Genomic DNA, 13,066 nt, shown 5'->3' on the forward strand with positions numbered 1-13,066 from the left:
CTCTTTCTGCTTAGTTTTCTTCTAGGCAGGATAAAAACAACAACACGCATTCAACCCTGTCCCATCTTGGGTATATGCCCAAAGCATTTTATGCTACATTTTAGTTCTATGCTGTCCTTCAGCCAAAATAGACCCCAAGGAAACTCACAAAGGATAATGCAAAAGGTAAGTCAAGCAACAGCAACAACAAAAATAAAACACACATTTTAAAATATGTATATAAACATTAAAAACCACAACTGGTAAAGGGGCAAAGGATGTCAGAACAGGAGCAGTTCCTTCTTAGAAGCAGGGACAGGTGTGGTGGTGGTGGAAAAGCTTGCCTCTTGATTGTCCAGCACAGTATTTCCTCTTTTGCATGTCTGTTGAGTGGGAAAGCATTATGAAATAAGTAATTATTTTGATACATTTACTAGAAAATACCTGGCCTAAATTGGCTTTAACTGTATAGACTATACCCACAGACTTTTCCAGAACATATGCTGTGTTAAAAAAACAGCAGTAGAATTAGCAGTTGCAGACAGATGTGATCCCACAGCCTCTGTACAAATATCTTCTTTACATTCTACCGGTCTCTTCATTTCTAGGGACCCCCCAGAGGGAAGTAATGACAATTAAGGTGGGACCTAAACAGTAGGTGCACCGGGGAGGAGAACCTGTGATCCTCCAGATGTTGTTGCACTCCAACTCCCATCAGCCCCAGTTAGCATATAGCCAATGGTCAGGATCGCTGAGAGTTGTAGTCCAACATCTGGAGAACTGCTGGTTCCCCATCCCCATTATAGCACAGCAATTCTATGATTCTAACAGCTCAAAACCAAGTTTTGTTGCATTGAAGATATACCCTTGAGAGGATAGAACCAGAGTTTATATAATACCATTTATAATAATGGTATTATAGATCTATAGAATCTCTATAATACCAGAGTTTCTAGAACTATGATGTTTTGCCGGCCTTGCAAATACTTTAAGATGCATATTTAAAGCCCTCCAGGCTTAAAATCAGTCCAGATAAATAGTTACATGCATTTTAAACCTTAGCTTTCATCAACAGCTTGTATATGTGCATATCAAATAAGTTTCTGGCCCTGGGACATGGTTCAAAACCCTTCTTGACACGAATGAGTCATTATTGCACTGGGTTTTCCTTTGTCCAACTTCCCATAGGCTAAATATGTGACCATGATGATTCCAGAGCTAAGGATTGCGTAAAAGTCTGTCTTCTCAGTTCTGGCATATGTCCATACTGTGATTAATTGCCTGTTGTCATTGTTATCTAGGCTAATTATTATACATTTTTGTCCATAGTAAGCTTGTATGGTAATGAGATGCAACTGTATGTCTGTTCAACCTTCTACTGCATAGTTTATAGCAGAATTCCAGTGACAATAAGGAATTTAACTATCCTTCAACATTTGAAAGCAGCACATAAGTATGTTTGGGATTATTCCTCTGCTGTTCTGAACATTTTCAGAATGAGGTCACATCCTATGCAGCAGAGTTTATTGTATGAAAGATAACTGTATCTTTCAAAGAAGAAATCAGTTGTTTCTAAATAAATGCTATTATATGTTGCAACAACGGAACGTTGCCAGTTATTTGATTAGCAAGCAATGTAGAAGCTTACAGTGGTACCTCGGGTTACAGACGCTTCAGGTTACAGACTCCGTTAACCCAGAAATAGTACTTCAGATTAAGAACTTTGCTTCAGGATGAGAACAGAAATCGTGCTCCGGCGGTGCGGTGGCAGCGGGAGGCCCCATTAGCTAAAGTGGTACCTCAGGTTAAGAACAGTTTCAGGTTAAGAACAGACCTCCAGAACAAATTAAGTTCTTAACCTGAGGTACCACTGTATTTACTTTATGTGACAGAGACCTTGACAGAGCATTTGGCTTGCTAGAAGCCGTGGTTTGTTGGTTTTTAACAATACTCTAAGGTCCAGTACAGCCCTATATTTGGAGCTGCCATGCTGGCCTAACCTCCTCTTTCCACAGCCTGTCTAAATGGGCCAAATTGATCTACACACATAATTCTACCGCCACTGTTGGAGGTACTATACTTCTGAATACCAGATGCTGGGAACTGTAGATAGGGATAGTGTTGTTGCCCCAGTTCCTCTTTGTGGGCCTTCCATAGGCATCTAGTTTGCTGCTGTGAGAACAGAATGCTGGACTAGGTGGGCCTTAGGCCTGACCAAACTGGGTTTCGCTTATGTTTGGTCTTATGCATGTAGGACAAAACCACTCGGTCAGTTCAACAGAAAAAGCTCTGGGAATTACCGTATTTTTCGCTCTATAAGACGCACCAGACCACAAGACACACCTAGTTTTTGGAGGAGGAAAACAAGAAAAAAAAATATTCTGAATCTCAGAAGCCAGAACAGGAAGAGGGATCGCTGTGCAGTGAAAGCAGCAATCCCTCTTGCTGTTCCGGCTTCTGGGATAGCTGCGCAGCCTGCATTCGCTCCATAAAATGCACACACATTTCTCCTTACTTTTTAGGAGGGAAAAAGTGAGTCTTATAGAGCAAAAAATACGGTAACTACACGGTTTTGGCTCCAGTGAATGGGCCATGCCTTTGTGGATGGCAGAGGCAGGGCCAGCACACCAGGTGCACATACTGGGCCTGTTCAGATGTCTGAAGTATCAGCTGAACTGGCCTCAGAGCATAGAAATATTAAAGGGATATCACTCTAAAAGCAATCACAAAGTACATTATCAGTAAGTCATTGTTTCCTTCCATTATGTGCAATGGCTCATAACTTTCAGAGCAAATAAGATTTGGACACTAAACATCAATGGGCAAAAACATATCTTGTGGTTATCTCAAACTGAGATATTATTTGTTTAATATCATCAACTACAGGGGCAGGATTATTAATTGCAACCAACAAGAATGAGAAAATAAAGTTATAAGGCATTGCCAGCTAAACCTTACAGCATCTGATGTCTTGGCAGTATGGATTTGATCCTGACATTCTTCCATGATATTTTAATTACAGGAGATTGAAATATGCACAGATATGGTTACAGAGCTAGTGCTGTTTTGTACAGTGGAGGGATTAACAATAACTTTGTACTACTGATTTTTGTTGCCACAGAAGCTAATGATGACCAAGGTCTTGAGGTTTTCCCAATTGGATACATTGCATGAAAGTGGAAGCCTCAGAACGACATGAGCACATAAAGAGTTTCAGCAAACCAATTAGGTTACAGCTAAACTGCTCAAAAGCTGAATGCTGGAAAAGGAAAAGATGGTGACAGCTTGGAGTGGCTGTCACATTCCCCCTTCACTGCTGCCAGGATAGGTTGCCTTTAGGGATTATCTTGTTTGTTATTTAAGTTTTAGAAGAATTACAATTTCTTGGCCAACATCTAATACTTCCATCCATCATCAGTGATCACTGCCAGATCCAATTAAACTATTTGCTTCGAGCCAGCTGGATTTGGCTTCCTTTTGAAATGCTGCCATATTGTCAGAGCAAAATAAGCATTTTGTGCATTTACATTGTACCTGAAACCGCACCAAAATCAGCATAAATGTTTTAAGTAAGAATAGATTAACTGTGATCTGACTGAGCTGAAAATCCATATATTCAAATAGCCATGATTTTGATCTACAGTATTCAGATTCCCTGTTGAAATTGGAATTATCACCTGGTGGATGAAGGATCCATGCATTAAAATATTGAGTGAGTGTGTCTATGTCTCGTTTGCATGTATGTATGTATGCTCTGCAGAGTCCTGTTGTCTTTTATGCTATGTAAGTGGGCAGTGTTATAGAGGATTAAAATACAGTGGTACCTCAGGTTACATACGCTTCAGGTTACATACGCTTCAGGTTGCAGACTCCACTAACCCAGAAATAGTACCTCGGGTTAAGAACTTTGCTTCAGGATGAGAGCAGAAATCGTGCTCTGGAGGCAGCGGGAGGCCCCATTAGCTAAAATGGTGCTTCAGGTTAAGAACAGTTTCAGGTTAAAAATGGACCTCTGGAACGAATTAAGTACTTAACCCAAGGTACCACTGTATTGATACTAGACATTTTCTTATTGTGAGGTTTAATGTCTAAGAGAATAAAATATGCTTTCTGCATTTCCATTTTACCCTGAACAGTATTCTCTAAATTAAATATCTGCAATTGCCAGATACAGGTTTTAAAAAAAATCATCATAGTAATTTACTGTGGTTACATAAGCCAACAGCAAACAGACCCAAACACTATGCCACTTGTGGTATGGGCATGCCCACAACGACTTCCTGCACTCTCACATTCCTCCCACCACCAGCCAATGAGTCATTCCTCCCCCTGTGAATCCAAACCACCACAAGGAGAGACCACCTGTGGTGACCATGACCATCCATTGATTCATTCATGTCTCCCACTACAGTCTATCCCCCAAGATATTTGTGCTCTTTTCTGATTCATACATACAAAGCAGGATACCACAAAAGTCTCTCACTGCATCTATTTCAGGAGGATAATTTAAGACAAATAACAGTATATGTGATACTTTTGCTGTTTCTGGAGCTTACATTCACACGTCTAGCCTTTTTAAAGCCATAAATTAGCAGAAACAGTACCTCCTAACCACAAATGTATTGTCATCTGTCCAAAAATGCAGTGTCTGTGGACCCATGACTAGCGGTTGGACCCATTTCTGACTTTCCTTTTATAACAGCATGCACATTAAGCCTTCTAAAAAGCATGAGAGTTAGCGTGTCGCTTTCAGCTACAAAAGATGCCAAGTAGAAATGCATATCACAGAGTGTCCGAAGCACAGCAGAGCAGGGCTTGAAGTGCTTGGGATATGCTACTGTCAGGCCACTGAGACAGGACAAAGAAAAGACTGTGCTCTGGGAAATGTGCAATAAAACAGAAAGTGTGCTGTTAGTGCAGCTTTCCAAGAGGACTAGATTTGATCTTCAAAGTAGATCAGTTATTTGTTTGCTAGTTTAAATAGCATTGCACTGCCTTTCTGGAAAATACCAAGGCAGTATATATACCATCCAACTATTTCAGACTCAAAACTGGGATGCGCATCTTCCGGGACGCGCACCCGGGGAAGTCACATGACCCACTCCTCACTCTCACTCCGATAAAGCACTTTTTTCAGGGCAATATCTTGTGTGGCACTGGGGAAAGTACAGTAGTACCTAGGGTTACAGACACTTCAGGTTACAGACTCCGTTAACCCAGAAATAGTACCTTGGGTTAGGAACTTTGCTTCAGGATGAGAACAGAAATCGTGTTCTGGCGGCGCGGTGGCAGCGGGAGGCCCCATTAGCTAAAGTGGTGCTTCAGGTTAAGAACAGTTTCAGCTTAAGAATGGACCTCCAGAACGAATTAAGTACTTAACCCGAGGTACCACTGTTTTTTGGTGGGAGAATGGGTGGGCCTTTGGGGCCATTGTCCTGACCTGGCGGGCTTTTCCTATGCTCTTAATTTATTAATACTGTTGCCTAATACAAGTTTGTCATGGCCTTTAGCTAGAACAATAATATTATGAACTTGAAATTTAGAGGCAATGCTTTCAAACATATTACTTTAATTTAAATAGCACACGGCACTAAAATTAATTTGCCCATTATTATCTGGGGCATGCAATTATACATGTCATTATTAATACTGACACGGCACCCAAAAGTACTATGTATCAACATGATCGTTATCTCACATACCCCTCGTTGTGTTCAGCTTCCAATTACTGGCAGTGATCACCGAAGAGAACAAATGTTATCATTTGCCCCAAACCTGCCACACTCAGGCAGGTTTCACTCTCCTTTATGTAGGGCTTGTGGATTTATTTATTTACTTATTCCAGTTACTTATTAGTCACTTTTCAAGACCAATCCCTCACAAAGCAATCTATAGACAGAAATGAAAACAACAGAAGCACAGGCAGAGTATGAAGAACTGGGTGGATGCGGACAAATAGACCCTTGGGAGCTACTGAGTTAGATTGCCAAAATTCTCTTATTGTAAATAGTAAGATACATTTTTATGGCCTTCTAGAATGCCAGAACTGAAGGAGCCAAGTGAATGTAAACTACAAGAGAATTCCACAGGTGTATGATCACCACAGAGAAGGCTGTATCTCAGGGAGTTGCCAGCCTAACTGATGTCACCCTGTGTGCACACAAACAGAACCTAAGATGGTTCCAAACTACAAGAAAAAAGATTCCAGCTAAACATTAGGAAGAACTTCCTGACAGTAAGAGCTGTTTGACAGTGGAATTTGCTCCCAAGGAGTGTGGTGGAGTCTCCTTCTTTGGAGGTCTTTAAGCAGAGGCTTGACAACCATATGTCAGGAGTGCTCTGATGGTGTTTCCTGCTTGGCAGGGGGTTGGACTTGATGGCCCTTGTGGTCTCTTCCAACTCTATGATTCTATGATGTCATGCAGGTGCAACCAATGTGGCCCTGAACTGTTTTGGGCCTTAAGCATTGATGCCAGCATTCTGACCATGAGAGCCAACCTAGATTTCTAGCTTGGCAGTTCCATGATTGGAGCTGCCAAGTTTTGTTTTTATTTTTTTAATAGCAGTCAGAGAGGCATGGGGATTTGGAGTGGTGCACTGGCATAGGGGAGGGGAGAACTGTTTGTTTTCCATGCTGGTTCCCTCAATATTCAGTGTGAAAGCAGAAATGAAGTATTAATAATTACATTTGTTAGTTACTTTATCTTGCTCAGGACAACCCAAAGCACCTTACAACCTCTACTGACCTACTAAGTGAATCCATTTTTTGCTATAATGTATATATTTTCAAATAAAACTAACAAAACAAGCAAATTAGAAAGGAAGCTCCTAAATGTAAAACTGATCACTCTCCCACTTTCAAATCTGATCTTCCATTGTTGCCTTTGTCTTTTGTCAATTTCTGGATCTGAAGGTCAGTTTCTCTTCAGGCTAGGTTGCTAAAACAATTCTACTGGTAGTTGAAAAATCTGAGCTTGATAGATCAAAGTAAACTTATCCAGACAGCTTTTCTGTAACCTAGTTTCAATAAGCCTTACAAAACCTGAACTGCTTGTTTTCAGTGTAAGGTTTTGTTCTCTAAACATGAGATGGTTGTTAGCTCAGGTATTTCAAGTAGGTCTTGCAAGGCCTTTTAAGAACAAGATGAATGGGGGATGCCATAATCAAAAGTAGTTTTGGATCAGAACATTAGGCTGAAATTCACTAACAACACCGAATCCTTGAGTTTGTGATTAGAAATATGATTGGAATGAATGCAAATAGTAAACTATATATTGGTTTTACTTTTTTATATAATGAGCCAGAGAGCAGTGATTGGGAGTAGGCTAGATATTATTTTGTGCATAAATCTGCATTCGTTTTATAAAAAATGCTATACAGAGCTACACAGGAGCCCGTACTAGGAAAGACAGTGAACTTATTTCTTTATCTAGTGGCTCTACCTGTCCCAACTGCTTTGTCCACTGTCCCACAAGCTCCAGTGGTTACCGGGTGTCACTGCACATTACCATCCAGAGGGGGGCCACTAAGCTCAGAATTATCTATCTGCACCACTGGTTTCAATAGAGAGGCATGCATGCACCACTACTAGCCCTCCTCTGGAATGGGTAGATCTAGTCAAGCCTTTTTCCAGCCTTGCAGTGCTGACCGAGGCTGATGGGAGTCATAATCCAAACCATCTGTTGAGCACCAGGCTGCCTAAAGCTAGTCTCCAGCCTCTGTGAGCAAAGAGCATCTAAAGCCCTAGACTGAGGTTGGCTGTGACTCTTGGAGCACTAATAACCCTGGGAGATGACATTTAGGACCTGGCTAACAATTATTTACATATTTATGGAATAAGAAGCTGCATGGGACAGATTTTTATGTGAAACACTGTAGCTTAGGTAGACGGCCCCCAGACTGGAGCTTTGACATTTATGGGGCACACTTGATTATTCATATGCTAAGCCCTATGCTGTGTTCAAAACCAAATTTCAATAGACTGTATAATCCCAGGGAAGCTCTTGGAATGTTTTCATAGTTTGATTTTCCAGGACATCTCAAAGAGTGTGAGTTGTGAAGTCTAGCCACTTGTGGCAGATGAATAATACCAAGCTGACCTTTAGTGGAGTGTGATAAGACAAAAAGTACCCTGAGGGATCTTGGTAGAGTTGCATTTTCATATTTCAGCTGCCTGGGTTGTGATTTTGAAGATTTGTACGGTTATATACTTGTGAGCGTTCTGGAGAAAGGTTCAGTAACTCGGTTGTTTATCTGCATCAGTTATAACAGTTTTATTGGGGTGCTGACAAAAGCATTCTCCCCACATCTGATTCCCATAAGACAGCATTACCCAGCAGCTAAATTTGATATAATGATATACATTAAAAACAATACCTCATGTTAGCAGGCAGATGTATATAAAGCTTCTGCATGGTTATTTGTTGGTGCCTTAAAAGCATTTGCTCATTGATAAACCTGGGGCAAAAGTGTGACTTCAGTGTCCTGCCTAGTTACCTGGCCCATTTTTGTACAATTATTAATAGCTAATTATACAAAAATGCTTGATTTGCATCATTTGTAATTTGGAGTGCAGAGCCCAGAGTTGGACATCTGGATAAAGTGCTATTTACATGGAATTTTACAGGCACTGAAAACTATAAAGGGGGGTTCAATGAATTTGGAAAAGATTTGGACAACTAAATTTGGATACTCAGGTTCCCATTATACTCACTAAAAAGCTGTTATACGAATACAATAGAATCTAAATTAGAAAGCCTGTGGAGAGAGTTTCAAAGGAGTTCCTTGATTCAAATGTTCTAAAAAAAAAAAACCAAAAAAACCCCCACCACCCTACTGTGTAATGTGCAAAATAAGCATATGTTTTAAGTTCACATTTCAGTGTATGTCTGGCACTTAAAACCATGGGCAATTATATCTAAATATGAAGTGGGAGAACCTGAAGATAGGAAACTACTTGTTTAAATCCATGCATGCCCACAGTCTCATAGTTCAAAAGTGGTTGAATGTTGGCACTACTGTTAGGAATATAATCAAGGCTAAAAAACTTTGTCTACACCAAATATATACTAAACAATTGCTGTAATGTCTGGAACACAATACGTGCAGTCTCCTTTTTCTCTCCAAAACGTTTAACGAAAACCGGGCCAGATTTAGTGATACGGTTCTACGTGTATGTAAGTTTAAGAAAAATTGCTGAGTGTATTATGTCATTAGGTAATTGGTCCTAGCAGTGACAGAAAACAGTTTGCTGAAAAAAAGAAAAAGAAATGAAGCATAATTAACCCCTCCCTGTGATAACAGAAGACTAACCTCACCAAAACAAGACCAACAAGCGAGGCCAAGAGGCCAACGTACACATGGCCATTTACACATTAGTAGCTTAAAATCCAGTGAAGTCGTTTCCCCTGCCGTGTTTCAAGTCACATTTTTATGTTTCTGTACACACCAGAGAAGGTTTGGGAAGTCATCACATGATGCACATTACAGTCATACCTCATGTTACGTTTGCTTCAAGTTACGTTTTTTCAGGTTGAGTCCCACGGTGACCTGGAAGTACCGGAAATGGTTACTTCCGGGTTTTGCCGCTCGCGCATGCACAGACACGCAAAATGCTGTCACATGCATGCGCAGAAGCGGTGCCGCTGCGGGTTGCGTTCTTTTCATGTTGCGAATGGGCCTCTGGAACGGATCCTGTTCGCAACCAGAGGTACCACTGTACCTGATTTTTCTCCCCACGCCTGCAACTCCCCATAACTCCTGTTCAGTAAAAGGTATCTTTTGCACATGTGCTGGCATCTGTGGCGGCACAACATCTGTCTCAAATGTACACACCTCAGAAGAGCCACAGCTTCCGTTTTCAAATTGGATGGAAGCCCATTTGAGGGAAATTGCACCAAACACCAGTATTTCTCAAGAAACAACAGGCTACATACATGGATTGTGGCTAATGTCATGTGTAATTGGCTTCAAAAACCAACATTGGGGGCATACTGGAGCTGGAGTAGACAGTAATGCATACACAGCCTATGTCAGTGGCTGTGTCAATTCAAGGTACACCCCTGGCAATTAAGTTATTCAGGCAAGGCTTATTCGCCATTCCTTCTCAGGTGACTTATGGATTGCTTTAAAAAAGAGCAAAAGGGAGCATCAATTTGCATAACATTTGTATAGAATGCATATGTATAAATGCAAATTTAAAACTATATATTCATATACCTCACTTTAAAGAAAAAAAGCCCAGTTGACTTGTGTACCTGCTCAGTCTGATGCTGCTAACTGTAGAGATGAGAGGGCTGCTTTCCCTTTTTTATAGTTCCTTCTCTTTAATCCAGATTTGGAATCGACAGTCCCCAAACAGAGGATGCCTTCAAATAGGCCTGTCTTTGGTAAAGTAGGACCCCTGGCCACTCTGATTCCTCTGGAGAGCAGAGAAGGGGGGCTGTTTTAGCTTTGGATTGTCCTTCTGGAAGAAGTAGAACAATGTTCTCCCTTGCTGAGGGTTTTTTTTTTTAATTTCCAGAAAGTAAGGTCTATTTGTTCTAGTTAGGATTTGGAAGTGAAATTAATTATGTGGTTTTAATTTCAGCCATTTTATACTGATTTTTTCAATTTAGTTTTGATTAGCTATGTTTTGGTAAGCTGCCTCAAGCAAACTAAAACACTCCCAATGTTGTAACTTTTCCTCATAGGGGAGTTGCCCAAAAACTTTGATCATTTTGGCTGCCCCTTTCTGCACACTGCATTCCAAGTATATTCGCACCATGGATATGCATAGAGGCGTTATTCTATCAGCTGTTTCTCTCCATGCATACATGCCCAAAAGCAGCAGCTATCAGGTCTTGTACAATAACCTTCAACTGATAAAAGGCTCTGATCCTGACTGAATGGTTCCTTGTGCTGGCCCTTCCTGTATGGTTCCTATGGGGCTTAGCTGGACTAAAACTTGCAAATTCCCTTAGTAGGAACCATAATTATATAAAGCAATATAGTAATTGCTCATATAGAGCTAAATGTGTATGTAATTTGTTCAACACATAGACAATGTGAAACTCAAATCCAAAGGGCAAGGTTAGACCTTTCTGGCTTACAAACTTTGTGGTTGGCCCAGTCCTCTAATCCACAAAAGTGCTAGAGACCTCAGAGTTGCTTCTTTGCAAACAGCTTTAGTCCCAAAGCAACAAGAGCTCGTCAAACAGCAGAATTATCATTTGCGGCTTGAAGGGTGCTACTTTGTGGGCCTCCAAACACATCTGTGAGAAAAAGATGTGGACCGATTTCCCACCCCCCTTGGTAATTAACCATGCCTATGCATAGTTTAGTTTTAAGTTTTAAAACTTAGTTTTAAGGGATGTGGGTGGCACTGTGGGTTAAACCACAGAGCCTAGGACTTGCTGATCAGAAGGTCGGCGGTTCGAATCCCCGCAACAGGGTGAGCTCCCGTTGCTCGGTCCCTGCTCCTGCCAACCTAGCAGTTTGAAAGCACGTCAAAGTGCAAGTAGACAAATAGGTACCGCTCCAGCGGGAAGGTAAAGGGTGTTTTCGTGCGCTGCTCTGGCTTTCCAGAAGCGGCTTAGTCATGCTGGCCACATGACCCGGAAGCTGTACGCCGGCTCCCTCGGCCAATAAAGCGAGATGAGTGCCGCAACCCCCGAGTCGGTCACGACTGGACCTAATGGCCAGGGGTCCTTTTACCCTTTACCTTTACCTATGCGTAATTTGTTTACTTCATATAAGGTGATAAGACCCCATAAATATTATTCAACTCTACAGCAGAACAGGTTTTCTAGCCTTCTAGCTCTATGCCGAGTGACTTGGTCCTAACTAGGCTATATCAAGCCATTCAGCAGTGTTACATGTACCTTCAGCAGTCTATTCAAGAGCTTTCTCATTCAGTTCAGTGGAGATTCATCCCCTTCCAGACACAGTATGTCCTCTTCCATTTAAGGGAATGAGGAAGCTCTCCCATACGGGAGTCCTATGTGTGCCTTGGGGTATCTATGCTATGCAGCTTTGAAGCAGTGGCTATGTCTGCAATGCAGACCTATCAATAGCCCTTCTCTCAAGAGACAAGAACACACACACACCTGGGGGTTTTCTTTCCATTTTCACTTCAGAGGCTTCGTTTGCCAAGCCACAAACCACTGTTTAAATTTCTCTGGCTTGGCAGTTCAGAAAGGGGAACGGTGGAAGCAAAAAAAGGGGAGAGCCCCACCATGTCTGCCCATGTCTGTGCAGCTGATGCCAGGTCTATTTAAGCTATCAACACAAATGCAAACGCAACACACTGGCTAATAACTGGTAGTGGATATATAATTAATTACAATGTCATTCAAAATATACTAATATGCCACTTCAAAATAATGTATATATCATACAGTACATCTCACAAAATATACAAGTGACTGTAAGTTGTTGTGTATGAGTCAAATGAGTCGTCAAACAAGTCAATGAATGGCGAGGAATGCCAAGCTGTCTCTCAAAGGAAGATGTCCTGTAAAAGTCTCAAAGGAAGACGTCTATCAGAAATGTTAAAAGGAAGTCTCAAGAGGACAGTATGTCCGGAATAGTTCACTGTTTCGGAATAAAGTCTTCATCAGCAAATAGTTATCAATGAAAAATTTTCATACTACAGTCATACCTCGGGTTACAGCCGCTTCAGGTTGCGTTTTTTCTGGGTTACGGACTGCCAAAACCCGGAAGTACCAGAACGGGTTACTTCTGGGTTTCGGCAGTCATGCATGTGCAGAAGTGCTAAATTGTGCTTTGCGCATAAGCGCCGAATCGCAACCCGCATATGTGGGTTGCGAACACTGCGGGTTGCAAACGTGCATCCCACACGGATCACATTCGCAACCCGAGCGTCCACTGTAGTGGGAATCTTGCTAGTGGATTCAGCAGCAGCTACACTATCCAGTGAGCACTGATCCAGTGAGCAACTATTTTGTTGATTGTTACATTTTGCAACGCTGTGGTTTGCGTTTGTCCACAGGTCTATTTAAGCTGACTGGTGGGACTGCTGAAGCAGCCGCATACTCGGAGCTTGTGGAAAGTCTTAGGGAACGGGAGGTGTCTGGCACAGCTTCCC

At 41.6% G+C, this 13,066-nt stretch overlaps 1 long non-coding RNA gene across 1 annotated transcript in view; it reads right to left on the bottom strand.

Annotated features, from left to right (window-relative positions):
• Positions 1–13,066, bottom strand: part of LOC307212371 — a 23,959-nt gene continuing 10,893 nt past the window's right edge. The window contains exon 3 of the long non-coding RNA XR_013836976.1: positions 1–362. This is a non-coding gene — a long non-coding RNA (uncharacterized lncRNA). The remainder of the gene's footprint in view (positions 363–13,066) is intronic.

The sequence above is a fragment of the Podarcis cretensis genome, assembly GCF_951804945.1.
Source record: "Podarcis cretensis genome assembly, chromosome: 3".
Taxonomy (NCBI): domain Eukaryota; kingdom Metazoa; phylum Chordata; class Lepidosauria; order Squamata; family Lacertidae; genus Podarcis; species Podarcis cretensis.